Genomic DNA, 19,777 nt, shown 5'->3' with positions numbered 1-19,777 from the left:
AATTCTGAGGCTGATTCTCAATGCAGCTCAGCTACAGACATCTCTCATTTCCAAACTACTTGGATGAAGAAACGTGTCCTCTGGCACATCCTAAGGTCACTACCTGGAGTGTATTTTAGATTACAATGATTAGTAAATTTGAGATTTTCTAAAAATTCTCCAAGTTGAACAGCCTGCCTTTTGATAATTCCTTATCTTACGAAGACAGCTCAAGGCTGAATGCTTCCATTGGATAAAACTGCAGCCCTTTGGCCTGAGAAAACAGCTGTTGCTCAGATAAGTGTGTCTTATATACAATGATAGCCTTTTGTTGTTACTGCTGATAAGGAGGTAATGCCCTAGAGCATAAGCAGTGGCTGGCAAATTTCTATAAAAAAGAAAATTTTCTTTTGAGCACTTTATTCTTCTGCTGCCCAAGTCAGGTGTTTCTGCACTTTCCCAGGAGCATCTGGTACTGACTACCTGCACAGGATGGCACTGGATTGCAACCAGTCTTAGGGAATTAATGAAATCTGAAAAAGGAGGGTCTCATGCACAAGGTAATCTTTGGGACTTCTTTAAATATCCAAACTTATCTGTAATTTCTATATCATCTATTATGTAAAATAGGAGAAACCTGAGAGAGAATTTTGCCTGTGTTCAAATGCAGCAAGAGCCTTCTGAAGTACATTTTAGTTTTAGTATCTTCTCAGAGCTTCTCTTAGCTTTGATGGGATGACCTGTACAACAAAGGTCAAATTTTAGCTCCTAAACTTTCTTATAAGCCTCTCATTATTGCCACGAATGAAATATCTTTGTTAATCATTTAATTATTATTTGATGATTATTCAAAATTTTGTTAATAAATAAATCTCTCAGAAGACTACATAAAAATTTTGTAACCAAAACACCATGAAAAAAATAAAAAAATCTTGTTCTTTTCAGTACAGAATGTCTGTATGTTCCCAAAATTACAACCTCCTCTTTTTGGGTAGGGGAAGAATAGGGGCAGAACATAAGATATTCCACAAATATTTTTTCTTCTAAAGCATTTCTAATTTGATATACAAAGTAAGCTTTGTTAATTCCAGTCATGCAATTCTTTCTAACAACCTCAAAAATATTCCTAGCTTTAAAATATAATGAAGGTCTTCTTTTCAGCACTGTGTAGGAAATAGGCTGTAGATGCTTCTGTGGCCTAAATCTAAAGACTTACAGACTTTTAGAAAGGGCTGTATGCATGCATTGAAAGTTCAGAAAGCATTGCAGATTCTGTGGTATTTTCACAGCACAGAGAAGAAAGCAAAATTGTCAGGTGGCAAACAAAGAAAAATCAAATGGAAGAGTGAATATAGGTTTCTTAAGCTCTTCTTTCCATAGATGTTTACTTTATCTCTTATTTTCCAATGATTTAATCACTTCTTCATTAAACATGAGAGACAGGTGGTGTGGCTCTCTAAAAGGTTGTTGGTAAGAGATTTAAGATTAAATCTGCATATTTGTCAGAATTATTGCAAGGCTGCATAGATATACAGAAATACTAAAGAATATCATGGTAACAGAAACAAAGGATAAAGATGCTCCAAATACAAAATGTATCATTCAATAGTTAGATGTATATTTTAAATGTATGTAAAAGAGAACATAATTTTCATACAGCATAGTATATAAAGCCTATATATCTTTCAAAACCTATGTAGAGAAATTGCCTAAATGTGCATACTAAGTGTAAATATTTGCACATATAACTTCATATAACTTCACATAAACTTTGGCTTTAAATCATACTTTTAAAATTCACTAGTAAAATATAGCACAAGATAAACTGTTTTTTTCTTAAATCAGAAATGTCATATGTAAGACTACTTCCCTCAGATGCTCAAGGTTCAAATGACCCCAGTATCTTATTGTAGATCAGAGAAAATTCAATGCCACCAAAAGGTATTGCAAGACAGCTCTGCCTCTGCTAACTCCAGCTGCCCAGCCCATCCATAGGGACCTGCTCTGTTAGCCTTTGGGCATAGTGAGGAATACGCTGGGGAGCTGAATTACTTGATTAAAATGTCCCAGGTCTGAATTTATAGGCTTCCCACAGCTTTAAGTTGTTAAGAAGTTGCCTAAAATTAGATTTAACTCAAGCTGTTCAGGTAGTTTAATCTTTTCCCTTAAAAATTCTTCTATTCTCTCCTCAATTAGGAGATGCCTCTTAATTAGGATAAAAGCCCCCCTGCCACACACTTCCATAAGTATGTAAATATCAATTTGTTAAACTGGGAGCGAGCTGTTCACTTATGACGCTTTGCTTCAATGAGATATATAACTCTCTGGTCCTCCCTTCGGTAGCTCCTTAGCATTTTCCTGGAAGGAGAAAGGCAAATTGTTTCTAGGATAAAGAGTACAGAAAATTTTGATTCATCTTTTCCTACCTTTTATCAGGCAGTTATTCGCTGTAACTTTGGTATTAGTGTGCAGCAGTTGTGCTCCCAGGATAGTCATACTTGCAGTAAAGATGGTGATGCCCATCCTGGTATTATACCATACTGCAGTGCTCAGTCTTTAATTACATCTCTAACCATACCACATCTTTAACTAGCTTTGTCAGGCACTCTCTTAAGTGCTTGAGTTAGGTATATCCTATAAATTGGTCCATCTGCCCTTTGTACGCCTTAAACTGTTTGAACTCATTAGGATCCAGGCACGCCTGGACGGAGCTTGGGCTCACACTTGGCACTCCCAGCCCTATCCAGCTTCCCCTGCCATTCGGACCCAGCAACCCTCTTTGCAACACACAACTAGTTTCGAATGCAACCCACACAAATTTGAAATGGAATTGTAATCTGCCAAAAAAAACAGGTGGTGGGTGGAGAAGAGGGCTTTTTACCTCATTTGATTCTCAATGGCCTTTTGAAAACAAAACAAAGATACCTTGATCTAAATTGAACTGAATTCTGTCTGCTCGGCACCCCGTTTGCGTGGAAGATTTACAGAGCGCTACTTCCAGCACCCTCAACAGAATGAATATTTTTTATTAAGCATAGAAAATGGCTGCACTCAGGAAAATATCACACAACTGGCAGTCTAGCTCTAAAGCCAGCTATTTATATGTTAGCTGAAAGGCCACTACTTAACTTCAGCACATGGTATAACTGAGAATTATCCTGAACATTTGTGTGGACAGACACAGGCACAGTTAGCAGCCAGCCCTGAAAATCCTCAGATTATAGAGTTATGATAGTATTATCATCATTTAATATTTGCACTGATATACGCAGATCCCAGTTTTTATTACCCATTTCCCCTATACCCGACTTTTCCTATTGCAATAAAAGAATGAAATGTCTTTTACTCCAGAGAGAGTCTGGACATTACTCCTTCCGTGATTCAGCTTTAATAGAAACTGGCAAACATTTTGTGTTTTCAAAAAGTAATGACAGATTTGCTCAAGTTCTCGTAATGGAAGTGTGCTTGCTTGAGTTGAAATATTTTGTTTTTCAGGGGGACAGGTAAGACTCTGCAAGCATGAAATATATCCTTTATTTGTATTTTCAGCATGAGAACACATGAATTGCTTGACTCCATGAATTTCTACAAATAAAATGTTTCTGAGAAGGAAATCATGGTGAACTTGTTTTGAACCAAATTTGGAAGGTACATTTGGTTTCAGTAAGTGCTTAATGACTTCTCTGAAGGAAGTTACCTTTGGGGGATTTTTTTTTTATGATAATAGGAAAAGAATGAGAAACTGTATTAGATGTGATTCTGGTCAAAGAAAAAATGGGAAAATATTATGATCTCTAGTACCATTTTTATCAAAAAAACTACAGTACAGTACTACACTTCATCAAATCTATCCACTTATGAACAGCAAATAAAAGCAACAGTTTAAATATGTAGGAAAAGTAATAGACATTGCTTTTGAAAGATTGCAAGATGAAAATCACAATGTTCTCAAGACTGTGAAGTCCAATTATAGAGGATTTAAATCAGTTGTTTAATCCTGGGAGTCAGCCCCAGGAAAAATATCTGGCTTGTAACAGTCTTCCTCAAAATCACAAAAATCACTTTCTTACGGTGCCTTCGTCACTGTGGGGAACTGTACCTTTTGCAGACTCCTGCTGAATATCACTGACATTTGTGTTCTGTAGCATCAGGGGAGCTGCAGCTCCCAGAAAGGATGGAGCATGGTCTCCATCAGCCATTCCTTCTGGCTATGCTTTCAAAATAAAATATGTTTGCCAACAATATCAACTTAAAATATTCCTGGTCTTCTCCAGCCCCACACCTGGAGGCTCTTCTGCTGCTCTGCTGACACAGCTCTTGGTGCAAAGAATCCATGAATAAGATCAGGGAGTAGATCCAGATTATTTTTAGTTGCTTGGTTTTGATCTGGATCACTTCCCCTACCTAGCTCATACTGCCCCAGAATTGATCTGTCAGCCTAATTTGTGCCTTAGCATATTGCAGGATATGGATGCAGATGAGTGAAAGCAGAGTAAGAGCAAGGGAGAAATACCTTCTAAAAGAGGCTGGGCATCATGAAAGTGGACCAGAGAGTAACTACTGGTCCCCTGCTATACCTGAATGCTTTTGGTGCCTGCTAGAGCCACTTTTTACTCCTTATGAGAACAGAGTGGACGTTGGGGTCACAAGGAAAGAGCCTTACAGTATTTCCTTCACAGCCTAAGAAAAATGAACAGGTAAGCTAATTCAAAAATCTCCCATATCCCTATTCCTCCTCTCCTCCCCAAAACACAGTCTCCTGCCAGCTGCAAACAGGCTGCCTAGGGTCACTTCCTTCCTCTTGGCCTCTTTTCTTTGGAATAAAGGCAAGAAATAAGGATGAGACCTTCACATCCAAAATGTCACCTCGGCAGCTGCTGATCAGAAAACAGCCTTGCTATCAGAAAACAAATGCTTCTGAAAGACTTCATATGCTTTTCCTGTTAGACAACCATTTCAGATGCAAACTTTATTTATACTACTTAAAGAGAGGACATTATTAAAAAAAAGCTTTTTCTCAGTTTTTCTGAAATCAAAAGGAGTCATGTACCACTGATTTTCTTGACAGCAAGCAGTAACAAAATGTTATTCATAGCTTATATTTAGCTTATTTATATTTTCTAGTACTGCAGATAACTCTAAAACATATTAGATGTGAAAATATGCAATTAAATCTTTTTAAAGAGTCTGATAATGACATGAAACAAATTCTACAGTAATATAAAATCTATCCATAGGTCCTTCTGTTTTTAAAAAGCATTTATTCCTCTCAGCAGCTGTATCACAGCCCCACTGAGCATTGCAATTCACCGGAACAGTGAGAGCAAGTTTTAACAGACCTTACAGCAAGAACGCTTAATAAATTTAAAATGTATAATTTTGACTTCAGAAGAATAATCTGAGTTATAAATAGAAACTGAGATGAAAGATAATGATTAATTTGGAGTCAGCTACAATACTTGCTGATTAGTGTGGAAATTGGCATGCCTGGCCATCAAAAACCAGAGTTCTTGAATATGAGAGGGATATCAGGAAAGGAAACATATGAAAATCTAATGCATAAAAAATGAAGACACTTCTGACAGAGTGAACAGATTTGGAATCTATTTTTGAAGTGCATTGGAAAAACATCACAAAATCAGACTCATGGGAAAGAATAAATGCAGCTGTAATTTATCTAGTGAAGGTCACTTTACTTTCCAAATACTTTCTTTCATATTTTCTGTTATCAATATACCTAAAAGAGTTTTCTTCATTTTATTTGTAAAACATCACTGCTAAATTAAATCTACTCAGATGTTCTTTTAGGTAAGAATAGGGCAGTAACATTACCTTTTTTTTTTTTTTTCCTGTCAAACTAACAGAAAACATTAAAAGCATGATTCAGGACACTTCAAACATATCTGTGAAATTAAAATGATTAGGAGCAGACATGGTTTCTTCCTTAAAAAAGACACTTGAAACTTACTACAGTTTTGAAGCCACTGTCACAGATACAGATGAACATGAAAACCTAACTTAGCTGAATGTTATGATTACTCAAGTTGTGTTCATAGACATAAGATTGCCTGGAAAGTTCTGAATAAAAATTCAAGATAAAAATTCAAGCAAATTATTCTAGTATTCTTTTTGCATTCTAATTTAAATCACTAGAGTGTAACATAATCCATTTTTTAAGTGCTGTGTAGCTTTAAAATAGTATTCTCTGTCACTTTCTGTCTGCTGATGGTTTTCTTACAATAATATTTTCCTAAAGGAAAGAAAATGAATGTGAAATTGGTGGCTGCTTCGGTGCTTACCCTTAAAAATTCAACAGTGTTAGCAAATTCTTCACAATTCCCAATTGCTCTGTATTCAAAATACTTGGACCAAAAGCAATTCACATGACATTTACTGGAACTCCTGTTAAAAATTGACCTTTTGATACATGACCGTTGTCTTTAAAGTGCTGCAGCCTTCCATGAAGGCCGGATGAAACTGTACTGCTGTTGTGGCAACAGCATGAGCGATTCAGGGCAGGACCTAGAAGATCAGCTACGGTACGTGCAATGAACGAAGAAAGGCGTTTTCAGTATTTACCGATTTTACCGATCAGTTTTTACTATTTACCGATTTCGTTTTGACACCTATTTTTTCCACAGCCTAGACCCCTGTATTTGGGGGTTTATGCGCAGTTATCTCACTGTTTAGGGAACTAAATGTCTTTACCCTGCTAAACTTCTGCTAGGATGCAGGCTTGCATCAGAGGGATACCTGGGGATCCTGATCTGGTGTCTGCGCTCAGGATGTCCTTCACGTCAGGTAACAACGTTCAACCTGGGACAAGCAGGGCAGGTTTTGGAACAAGCAGCAGAAAGGCCTGCTGGCTGAGCAGGAGACTTTCCACCCCTACCTCTTTATGAAACCCTCTTTCACCTTCAGGAGGACAGGATTTATGGGGAAAGAGGAACAGGGAAGAGGACTGTGATTCTATATTGTAGAATTCAGGGGCACTCGGCTAGAAGAAAGTAACTCTGGCTTCAGTTTCTGAACTTAAGAATATGTCTGCTTTTATCTGGCAATTACGTAATATAAAATGCATGAAATCTCCTGAGAATGTGGCTGCTGCCTAATTTGATGCCTTTCATCAAAAGAAAAATCAGTGCACTGACTCTTTAGAGACCCTTATTTGAAATCCTGAGCCAGGGCCTTATCCTCAGCAGACGAGTATTAGGAAGGGCCCAAATAACCGGTCACATTGAAGAATCGTTAGAGACAACATAATTTTTGTGTTGACTAAACACTTCACTGACTCCTCCAGAGCTAGCTAAGATCAAACAATTACTTTTAGGAACTGCAATGCCTTTGTCGTGGGTGCTTATGTAGTCTCTCAGGATCGTAAATATACAAGTTCAGGCTTTGATGTGGTGACTGTGGTGGAGATGCCCAACGGGAACGGCGTCACGCACATCCAGCAAGGGCAAACAACACCAACAAATGTTGCCCTCTAATTGCCTGTGCGTGCAAAAGGCCTGTGTGGCAATGCGCTTCCTCCAGGGCGAGAAGAAGGGCCATAGGAGTCCAGAGAGCTGCAGTTAGCAGCGCCTCTCCTCCGGCTCCCTCCTGGGCTCCGGGCACGCAGCCATACAAATTATGGCTGCCTCCTGTGTAGGTGCCTTCATTTGCAGGAAAACATCTCTCCTCCGCTTAGCACATTTGCTCAAAGCTGACAGAAATTGGCTGAACATTGTTAACTGTAATCCTAAAAGAACAAAAGAAGCTGCACGTTGCAGGTGCTGTCTGTTGTATTTGGACTAATTAGAATACATGATAATATAGGCAAGCTTTGGAAAAGATAACAAGAATTAGCTTTGAGTCAAATTCTCCAGAGATTATTTTAAAGGATGCAACCAGACTAACAATATATCTGCAGTCTTCTCTGTTTCTTTTTTGGGTTATTTTATTATGATTAATTTTATAATGGCTGGAGTAATCCAATTAATAATTGTGTCAGAAAAGAACACAGATCAATCACATTTCATAAAAATCAGCATAAAATTGTCTTTCAAAGTAATATTTTACATTTGAATATCTACTTTCTAGAAGATCATATTTGTCTTGAAATACCTAATTATCCATAATGTATATCTTTATGACTTTGCACACAGACTTGGCAAGAGTTGTTTGTTATTACAGTATAACAGTATTTGGTATAAAATATTCTTAGTGATAACTGAATTTTAATACAAGTAAACATAACAGTCTTAAGAAAAGTAACTAGATGATGCTGTTACAGGGAAAAAGTGCAGAAAAAGCAGGTGACATGGAATAGTACCATCTTTTTATTGTGCTTTATTAATGTGACAGTTGAGCAGTGAGCCATGCAGTGTTATTACGGCTGAACACCACCTTGAAATTTCACAAATTGTCACACATTATAGTGACAGCATTTCATATTACAATTTCAGCTCTGGAGGCCCAGTGCTTTTAATAATACTTTATCTTTTATTTTGCATAATTATAGGTGGGATCACACTTTCATGACAAACTGCTTATTGCAGTGAAAGAGAGAAACAACTATATTGTAAGACATTTCCTCAAGTGCTGATCTTGATGGCATTGAGGATTCAGAGGTTCGACCCCATGATTTTAAGATCTTTCCTTTTCTACAGAGTATTGAGGACTTGCCCTCTTAAACATTTAAGAGGAAGGTAGGGGTCTAGAAAACATTTATTGGTGTCTCCTCAATGGCATGCTCTGTCACGTCACATCTACTCTACTTAAAATAGAAGAGTAGCAAGAACAAGATGATGACTGGGACAGAATACTCATATCTTGAGCAAAGTCATAGAAGTATAACACAACTTACAGAGCAGTCAGATGATAATCCATAATGTTTAATGTTTTGAGGCATGAGTGAAGGGACCACTTTATTTCTGACTAGACTAAAAATAATATTTGCTGCTTATCAAAAAAATTTCAGACAAGCTCTCAGATATAGATCACTGTAACAAAAGAAACAAGTCCAGTCTTGTGCAGAGTCCTTCACAACCCTATACCAAATATAGGTTCCAGGGAAAGCTATTTTAATTGGTTTTGCTCGTATTTTCTACACAAAGGTGATTTCCACCATTGGGATCTATAGATTAAACAAATTCATGATGGAGGAAAGATGTCTAGATCTTAAATGTAAATTTAAACCCTGCTGTGGATGAGGTTAATGTTTGGTAGCTCATCTGGGGAGTTATGTGGCTAATTTCTGATTCAACTAAATAATTTAACTGACAAATATAGCCTAAATTATCAATTGAACTGGACTATCTGGAGTCTGGATGTGACATTCATAGTTCATTGTATAATTCCATGCTTATTTTCACAAGTTTTATCATAAATCTCTTCAAAAATATTATTGAAGCTGAGAATTTGGTGCAGTTCTGAAAAGATTAGAGATTTATATAAATCAGCAAAACTTCCACAGTTATTTATGTAAAATGAAATCATATTTTGACTATAGAGCTAAGAATTTTAGGTCTCAAAACCAATACTGAGTACTTGGGGTATGGAAGATACTTTTCTACCTGTACCTGGAAGATACTATTCTGTTTTTAATTTATGAAGTTTCTTGCACTCCACATGAGCCATTGAATCCTGAGATAAGATACTTAGCATAGCATTTCAAGTGGTAATTCTCTGAAATCAATAGAATAACTTTAGGCATGAATTTGACCCAGTGAAGTTCATTGATCCACTGAAGTTGTTGACCTGACAGCACATTGCAGTCTTCGAAAGCTTTGAGCTACAGCATTGCATATAGGATCATAAGATAACTCAAGTTGGAAGTGACCTCAGGAGAACATATTGTCCAACCTCCTGCTCGAGCAGGGTCAGCTGTGGTATCAGACCAGATTGCTCAGGGCTTTAAGCAGTCAGACCTTGAAAAAAGGGTGGAGACTGCCAAAATCTCTTTGGGAAAGCAGCTTGTCTGCTGACTCCTGGTGAAAAAGTTTTTCCTTCATTATTTTAGATATGATCTAACAAATGCTGAGTAGAGGGGATAATCACTTCCCCAGATCCACTAACACAGCCCAGGGGGCTGTTGCTCTCTCTGCTGCTGGGGTGCACTGCTGGCTCACACTCAGCTTGTGACCCACCAGGATGCCAAGGGCCTTTTCCACATTGCTGCTCCCCAGCTTGGCAGTCCCCAGCCTGCATTTTTTGCAAGGAATTATTCTTTCCCAAGATAGCAGGTATATTTGCCATTACCAGATAGATAGTTAGGTAAGTAGATTAGATATATAGAAACACATATCAGCTAGGCATAAAGAAGAATCTGATCTCTTTTTCTTCACCATTTTCTGATATTGACACTTCCCAGTTTCAATTCTTTCCATTCTTCTCAGCTTATTTTGCCAAAGGGCCATTTTACCATTCATTATCCTGTTCCGCTCTCACTTGGATTTTATTTCATTCAGTAATGACTTATAGTCAAGTAACTTTTTCAGTAGTTACATGTAAGAGTGTACTTAAATGTATGTGTATATATAAGTGGTATGATCGCTGATATCAAAATGTACAAGGAAAAATGTAATAGAATATTCATTTGTTAGTGGTGGGAAGAGCTTTAAGTTATTTTCCTCTTGAGCTGCATGCAAATTAATGAAAAGCCTAAGGTTTCAGGACTTCTGAGGAATGTGTTTGTGGACCTCTGGACTATACATAGGAGATCACTAAGAAAAGCAAGTATGTAATCTCTAGATACATAGGTTAGAAATCACTTTACAGGAGTCTGAACTTCTACTGGAGTTCTCTAAGGTTGTACAGGCCTTAAAGATTGAAATAAAAGTATTGCAAACCATCTGATAACTCCAGTGAAGAGCTCTGTCCCTGGGATCCCATCCTCTGCTGTTGTAATAGAGAGCTTTATTACTGGCTAACACAAATATCCCATCAAGTCTCTTCTTATTCTGAGCTATCCAATTCCCCCTTTGTTTTTCTCTTTTAATCATTCTGCTAAGCACCCTCTCTTGGTTTTAATTAGTGTGATTAAATTTTACATTTCCATTTTTTTAATTTATCCTGAATTAAATGTATATTATCTCAATCATAGAGTATTTTCTGCCATTGAGGGAGACAGTACAGACTTCCACACAAAAGTAGAACTTGTCCCTAAATTTGCATGAATATAGGGGGGACATATTGGAAGAAATGTCTCAAACTCTGGAAGAATATGTGCCAATCCGAGTTTGGTCTGATATTTTATCTTTGTTTTTCATTTGTCTGCTCATATACACATCTGAACTGGAAATGAAAATAAACGATATAAGTAAACATGAATTTGTCAACTGAAGATCTCAGAGAATCTTTCCAAGAGATGAAAAGATAGAATGGAAAGATGGAAATGCTAATTCCATTCAGTAAAATACTGTATGCTAATATCTTTTACATTTATTTTTACTTTCACCAGTGTAATTGATTTCTTCTTAGTTCACACCACTATAGCTATTAAGAGACATGTCTTATTTTGCCATTGTTCCCTGGGCCATTTAATATTGTTTGGCAATTTGTTTGCCCCTGTATCCCGGGGAAAAAAAAAAAAGTATATTTGTATTTTCTAAAACTATTATTTCATTGTTGCACAAAAAGTTATGAACTCACATCTGGACAAATTAGTCAATTATGTAGTCATTCTTTTGAAAATTTTGCCTTCTGCTTGCTGATTCATAATTACATTCAATTTCACTAAACCACCGTAAGAAAGTCAAGAGGAAAAATAATTTTTTTTTATTATGAGACACTTTTTTTTTTCCTTTATCTGTATTTTTTTTGGTGAACAAAAATGAATATTAGAAGAAAGCTTCATTAAGCAGCGGGTTTTTCCTCTTAAGCTGTATTTTGACAAAGTATGATTTTAATTCAGTTCTAACACATCAAAACTCATTCAGTTTCCAGACATCCTTGTAAAACTTTTCAAATAGTGTAATTATGGTTTGGTTATTACAGTATTGTTACAGATGGCTATTGATATGGTTATATTCCATTATTGTTTTAAAAATGCTGAAAAATTCTCATTTCATCTTAATTCTAACGTTTTTAGGATTCTTTTCTGTGGGAAGATACATACAAGAAAGGATAAATTCAGTAAAAATGCAGAATCTATGCAAAAGAATACTGCATGAGCACTGAAGTGAACAGGATAATTTGATAAATCTTTCATGCACCTACTGCTTATACTTTATTGTGACAACCTAGTATAATATTTATGCTCACAAAGAACAGCTACTTACTTAGTGGGCTTCTTTTAGTTTCCAAAGTTACCATTTCTTGATACAGATAAATTTATCTTCTGCTAGGATCCCATTCTTCTATTCTTTTTATTCTTTTTCTGGGCTTCATTCTGGCTTTCAAATCCTAATCAAGCTCTCTCATTCTTTATTTTTTCCTCTTGGAGGAAAAAAATATTCTATTACAATAAGTTAGGAAAATAATTACTATTTAATTGCAATTTCAGTTGTTGAAATGTTATTTGGCAAATAAATGCCATGCTGAGCTGTACAAACATAAATAGGAAAACTGACTATCAAGTTTAAGAATATTTACATTCACAGGAGCTTGAAATTTCATCTGATGGTAACAGAATAGGATTTTTCAAATTTGGTAATCGTTGGTCTACCACTCTTCTCATAGATATCCATGGTAATTTTGTCACAGACTCCAATGGGAGCAGAGATAGTTATTGAACACCCTTGGAAACTGGAACATAATTAAACCATTCACCACAGCAAAGTGATGGTTTTTGTGATAGAACTGTTAAAAAAGAGGAAGAAGAAGAAGAGAGGAAGAGGAAGAAGAAAGAGGAGGAGGAGGAGGAGGGGGAGGAAAGCAGAAAATAACCAGCTTCTAAGTACCAAAGGAGAAATGCAATTTTCACATGCATCTGTAACCACTGCCACCACATTAAAGGGAGAAGTCAATTATGTAAAGAGATCCTACATCCTGTTTTCCCTCGGGGAAGGCAGCTTTCAAGCACAGCCAGTATTTCAAAGTAGTGCTCCCAGCAGATATTGATGCCTCTCTCGTCTCGCCCTGTTTCACCCACATCCTCGTCCTCCCCAGGCACTACGGCAGAGCAAGGGCTGCTAGCAGAGGCTGCAGTGGCAATTGTGTCTGGCAAGCAGTGAGCGAGACCAGCGAATGAAAAGAATTAACATGAGGAAAGAAGCTATGATAAGAGAAAAATTATGTTGTCGTCTTTGTTAAGTGTATCAAAATATCCATCATACCTAAAAAATTTGTGATACTTGACCTAGCATCTTCTACAAAATTATGTTTGGTTGATACAGTTTATTGTTATTCCTCGTATTCTGTTTCTGTCCAAATAATCATAGCTATAAAATACCTACTATATTTTTTATCATATTTCACATAGTAATTTCCAGTCCCTAGACAGGAAGTTGTTAAAGAGACTTCATCAGACAATGACCTATTGGCTATAGCATTAAAAGAATCAAAGGCAGTATTTCAAAACTCCATTAAAAGTTCCTCAGTCTCTTGTGACATTCCCTTTAATAGCAAAGGAAAAGGTGGGTTTGCTTTTTTTTTTTTTAATTCAGCTTTAGCATACATTAGCATGTAGTCCATTTTTACTAATTTGAACATCTCAAATTTAGGCTCAGAATTTCTGACACTGTCTCATATCTTCATCTATAGTTAGTCGGGGTTCTCCTTTGTTCTACCAGGTAGGATGGGTGCCCAGACATAGGTCCATAATTTTCCACTTATGGGAAGAATATTCACAGGGCAGAAGTATCCGCCTCATATAAATATATGTCCAGAAACTGAAGTCTTTAGTTCTGAACCAGTGTCTTAGCCTTAAAACCATTCTAATCCTTTGAAAAAGCCATTCCGCTAGTACTCGTGGTGTGGTGATTCTAAGTTAGTTTTTTTGAAATTTTTTATAGATATCTATTCCTTGGGAAACTAATGTTTATAATGGTTTTCAGATCCAATAATAGAACTTTGTCGGTTGCATAATGCGTACATCAGCTTTTAAGATGGTTCTACCCAAGTATACACCAATATCAGTTCAATGTCAAAAACAGAAATATGTGGAAGCAAGTAAAATAAATCATCGAAACCATAATGCTAAAACCAAACATTTTGACGCACTTGTATACCCGTAAAAATAAATTTTAAATTCTGCTCCAAAACTTGGAAGTGACAAAAGGAATTGAGGGAAGTAGGAAGCTACAATATTTATCTTCTTACATATGTTTACAACTACTTTCCAATTTTTCTGAGGAAAAAAAGCAAGTAAGCTTGTCACAAACTATCCTACCTACGTAAGAAATAGAATTGATGTAAATCTATACTATATCTTCTGTGAAGCGTCTAGACTCTGAAGCAAAAGCCTGGTAGGAGATTTTGTAAGGACTGAAAAGCCTGAAGTGCTGTGTGATACCAGAAGATAGAGTCTGATGAAAGGTGATGCTGGGCTAAGCTGGTGTTTATGGCAGATGAGGTAAAGCTGATGTGTAGTGAGAGTTGCAAAAGCCTCACTAGAGCAAACCAGGGCTACCAATAATTCGAAGAGACAGAAGCCATTATTCCCCTCTGTTATTTTCTTTTCTTCAATAAAGCCTCTATTTCCCTTTACTTGCAAATCTCTTTCCTCTGCTACTCCATGTCAGCTAGGGACCATGACCTGTCCTAGCACCTACAAAACTACAGACAGCAGCATATGAGTACCTATTTAGCCTACAAGCGGTTAATCAGCTAAGCCATTTTCTAAAATGCCTTTGGTTCCAAATTAGATGGAGTCTTGAGCAGAAGAAATTGTGGCTGATCATATTTACAAGTGAAGATTTGAACTTAGAACTTTGAAACCAATTTCATGCCATTCTTAGAGCACCAGCCTGGGACCAGTGACAGGAACTTCATTTAACAGGGATATAAAGACTAGATGTAAAATAAGGCAAACAATGAATGTGCACATTATTAATTTAGATTACTACTTTTTAATGGTAAATACAGGATTTTCATATTTATTACACAGTGCTCCCTAGAAATATTTCAATTTGCTGGACTACAACAAAAAGAAAAAATTGCTTCTCAGGTTAAAAAAGAGAAAGAGAGGATTAGAAAGGAAAAATAAATAATGGCTGAAAAAAGGATATTTCAGGATTTCTTCTATGAAGAAATCCAAAATACGATCTAAACTATTAAAAGGAAAACGACAGCAGAGAATCCAGTCCTCATGCATGCATTCAGCTCTTTGTTATTCAGGGAGCTGAAGAGCTCCTGACCCCAAATAAGGCAGGTGCTAAGGTCACTGCAGAAACTTTCCCATTCTCCATAATGAGCTAGTTCGGGGTGATCCGAGCTTGTTAGCTTTAGCTCAGCACTTATCTCGCTGGACTCAGGGCGGCTGCTCTGAAACCTCGGTGGGGCAGCTGAGTGCTCCAGCAGCAGGACTTATTACGCTGAGTGCAGAAGTAGCCTGGACTTGGATTTTGGTTCCCAGAGGGCTGAGCCAGAACCCTCCTGCCACTGGAGAGCAAGTGGAGGATCAAGGCAGCTCAGCTCAGGCCTGGCATGGCTAGAGAAAACAAGTCTACCTGAAGCTGGTGTCAGCCCAGGTAATATTACTGAAATGTCTCTAAAGCACATTTCTCAGTCCCACCATTTCTAAAGCTCTGCAGAGATACCTAAAACGATCTGAATTAGGCCTATTTGGTTTTTGCAGGTTTTATTAAACCACTCGTCATATTGAGCAAAAGTAATTGCACTATTTCAGAAAACATGTTGCCTTTAGCAGCAGAATATCTGTGTATGGTGCTTTGTGTCATCTAATAACACTGCCTGGCCCAAGGAGTCCTTATATCTCAAGAATGGGTAACAAATATTATCAAAATTGAACGTAATTTCAGTATGATCCTATGAATATAAAAGCTTAGCGATGCAGTGATATATTCTGAAGAACAGAGTCCATTCAGGAAAATGTGTGTTTGAAAATGTTTCTGTTCAGAGAAGAGACTAAGCATATGCTTAAATTAAATTTGTTCTGATAAGCTTCCCAAACAGGGGTACTGTCTTCACTGAGATTTAAATATATGTTTCCACGGCTGTTAAAATTGAGCATGTGATATGTGATGCAGTCATATTTTAATTCTTCACCTATTTCTAAATCATTCAAAGACGGATCAGAGTTTCCTTATCAAAATAATGACACCTCATATAAAATATAGATAAGATATGGTGACTTTTAATTACAAATAATTGACTACTGTTACCTCTTTTTCACAGTGCAGGAACTCAATATAAAAGTTTAATTGTATCTAGACAGTATAAGACACTATCAAAAGGTTCTCCAAATAGTTTTGAATAGATATGAATTTCAGCTTGGTTGCAAAATTGTAAATATGAGTTAAAACATTTTTTATTCTACTTTTCAATGAGAGATGCACTAATAGAAATTCATTTCATGCAATAATCTGATTACCCCTGGGCATCATCGTATGCCATTATGTTTTAACTGATGAAAAAGACAAAGTGAAAAACATCTTTTCTACAAGACTTGAATCTAGGCATGTAAACAGCTTGTCTGCTGAAATGACTAAAACACATTGTGATGACACCCAGCTATCAAATTTGAAACGCTTCTATATGACATATTTGCGTTTGTTTTTTTAAGGGCTTTCCAAACCCTTCTAGCTAGAGAGGGAAAGCTTTTGAATATACCCTGTAGCAGAAGACTTCCGTGAAAGGTTAAAAGTAATTCTCTCATTAATAAAATTACTGTGAAATAAATTTACGCCTTAGAACAAAAGATTTAAAAAGATGTCATTTAATATTAGCACTCAGGATAAGTATTTCTTCATAGTGCATCAAGACATCAGAAAAAGGTACACCAAAGCAGGATACTTTATACTGCACCATTTATTTATGATTTTCAGTTCCATTTTCCTGGTAGTCTATTTCTTCCTTTTATTGGTACCATCATTCCTAAAAAGAAAGTATCATATATCTTCAGATAATATAGCAATATCATTTTCCACAGGAATAAAATAAAATAAATTCAAAATCATGCTTCTAGGTGCTTCTTTATACCTCAAGATATGCAGGGATTATAAAACAATTAGTGACAGAGAGTCCTGTAGATGAACTATATCAGAAAAGAGCAATTATAACTTTAATTGGAGATGTAAGAGTTTTCTGAGTACCTGAGATATCTGACAGTATTTAGCATTATGTGCATACTAAGTATTTGTTGGCTTAGCATTTGTCCCTAAGTGAGCTGTCATCTAAAAGGGTAAAAAACTCTTGTTTATGGATTTCATAAGAAATCCCTGTTTCTGGAAAGGAGTTTGCAGCCAGCCTGTGTTCTACCAATAATACAAAAATGCCCTTCAAAATTACATAGATGCAATTCATGGAGCTCTGGGGCAAAACAAAAAAGCCCTCAATGTTTGCTTTCAACTTATTTATCTGAGGAATTGTTTGAAGTTCCCTTGAGTTTCCAGCAATCCTAAAGCTTAATTATTAATTATAGCTGGACCACAATAATTCCATTCCACAAACAGTTACATATCTCCAGCAAAAATGAAACATTTCAAAAATAATCATGAAAAATCCTGTGGAAGAGTACTGAGTAGCCAGGTGATATGGGAGTTCACTTAACGTAAGGGAGATATTCTCACAACTTAGAATAATCAATTCAAAACAGTGTTTTCAAACAACACCACTGAAGCAGGAAAAAAAGAGAAAGGACTCTGGTTTCCTGTATTTCATGTGAGCGTCCAAAGTAAAATATAACTCTGATTCAAGGAGTCATTTTCCATTTCCTTTCACATTTTAAGTTAGAGAAACATTTGCTAAGGATTAATAAGTCCTTAGCAATTCCAGAAGTCCAGAGTAAAACAAAATTCAACAGAATGAAATCTTTACAGAGAAAAAAAATTGTAATTTTTCTTCAAACAGCAGTGTTACAAAAGATTTTTCATGGTTATGTAATTTGCATTAAAACAAACCTGTCTGTTTTGATTCACAGTCATCAGAACCTAAGCAGATAAGGAACATCATCAGAAAGCCTCATACACACACACTTCCTAGCTTTCAGGACTATGTCAGTTATAGTCTCTTAAAACAATGAGCCTACAAAAGGATTAAAACTATAAACTCTTAGCCAAAAGAGATGTAAAATGAGCAAAATATAGGAACTAATATGACTGGAAAAGTAAGTATAGACTTCTAGCTTCATATCTGCTGAGCCCAGAGAAGAACATGGGAGAAATTTAGGTTATGATTTCACATAGCAGACTTTATTTCTCCTTCTTCATCACATACTTCAAAGGCTGAAATAGTAGTTTGAATTTCTATTTTAAATCTATTCCATGAAATACAGAGAAAACATAGGAGGAATATAGGTGAATTATAATAAATAGTTTGAAATATGGGATAGGATGGGAAGGAGTTCAAGTATGTATTAAACAGTATTTATAGCATCTTGATATGCCTGAAACTTGGATCTATGTCTGCCTTTAGGTAAGTCATTTTTTTAATCTAGGGGTCTACCAAGGTAGAAAGACTAACTGGAATAGATTGTTAGTTTATGTTGGATTTTGATATTTCTGTGGTGCATGACTCCTTTCATGGAACAGCCTTACTTGCAGGGGAAGAGGAAGCCCTTTCACAAGGTCCACAATGCTGTCTTCTCTGTCAAGAGTGGATAAGCTAACGTGGTCCACAGTAGCTCTCCGTGAGACAAGCAAGGAAATCTGGTCACGTGGAGACTGCAGGTGCCACTTTGGATACCCTGAGCTAGTGTGGGTGCCGCTACATCACACTGCTGTCTGCAGGGGCTCGCCTTGCTTAAAGTAAACAAGATGCAAGTAAGATAATTAAACAGTGTTTAAGAGGAGCATTTGCAACTGTAGAATATAATGGGAAAAAGCAATAGATGTGAGTTAGCTCTGACAGTGACAGGGGAAAGCTGCCTTCTGGTCTAGTTTCTGCTTTCTGATGAAGGCAACATTAGTTGACTGTTAGGACTAAAATCTAGAGGAAATTAAGAGAATGAATTCAGACCATATATCAGTGTTACACAGAGGAATAGTTGAGTGTATACTGTTTTGTTACTTTAAATTAATTTGCTTTTCAGATATCTATGTGATTTCTGGGTCTGAAATTATTAGCTGAAATGGGATCTGAAAACAAAGTCTTAACATCTAGTAATAACTCTGCCTTCCAGCTCTTTGGCAAATACAAAACAAAAAATCAGAATGGTTTAACTGTGTTCTGCCCTCTTCACAACTGTAAATTAAACAATTACGACAAAGTGAAGATACCGAAACCACTGACAACGCAAAATCTGTGCAGATATTACATGCGAATCAGCTCTGTTAAAGTGAATCTCAACATAGATGCTTATTCTAATTTCTCTAGACCTCTGCAATGGAACAGCTACAGAAAGGTTAGGAAGCTAAAGTGTTAAGATCCAGAGTTATTTCTGAAATGTTAGGGTATGTGTTCTGTGTGTTCAAAGACCTTGCTTTTTGTTAACAATTGTCTGATTTATTGATTGTTGTCCACAGAAAGATTCAGCTGAAGAATAAGGATGCTATCCTCCTGAATACAAAACTAAAGAGCAAAGGTTGGTACAGTAAATCTATAGCAGGGTAACAAACCAAACTACTTCAGATAGGAACAAATGAAAAATAGACAAAAACAAGGCTTGAGAAGCATCTATTGGTTTCAGCAGCATTTATCCTCTCTGAGGAGGGAGGAGAGAGAAAATTCCCTAAACCTATGCTCACTGTTGAAG

Source organism: Rhea pennata, chromosome 4, assembly GCF_028389875.1.
Source record: "Rhea pennata isolate bPtePen1 chromosome 4, bPtePen1.pri, whole genome shotgun sequence".
NCBI classification, from domain to species: domain Eukaryota; kingdom Metazoa; phylum Chordata; class Aves; order Rheiformes; family Rheidae; genus Rhea; species Rhea pennata.
The sequence above is the reverse complement of the archived record's forward strand: the minus strand, read 5'-3'. Positions refer to the sequence as shown.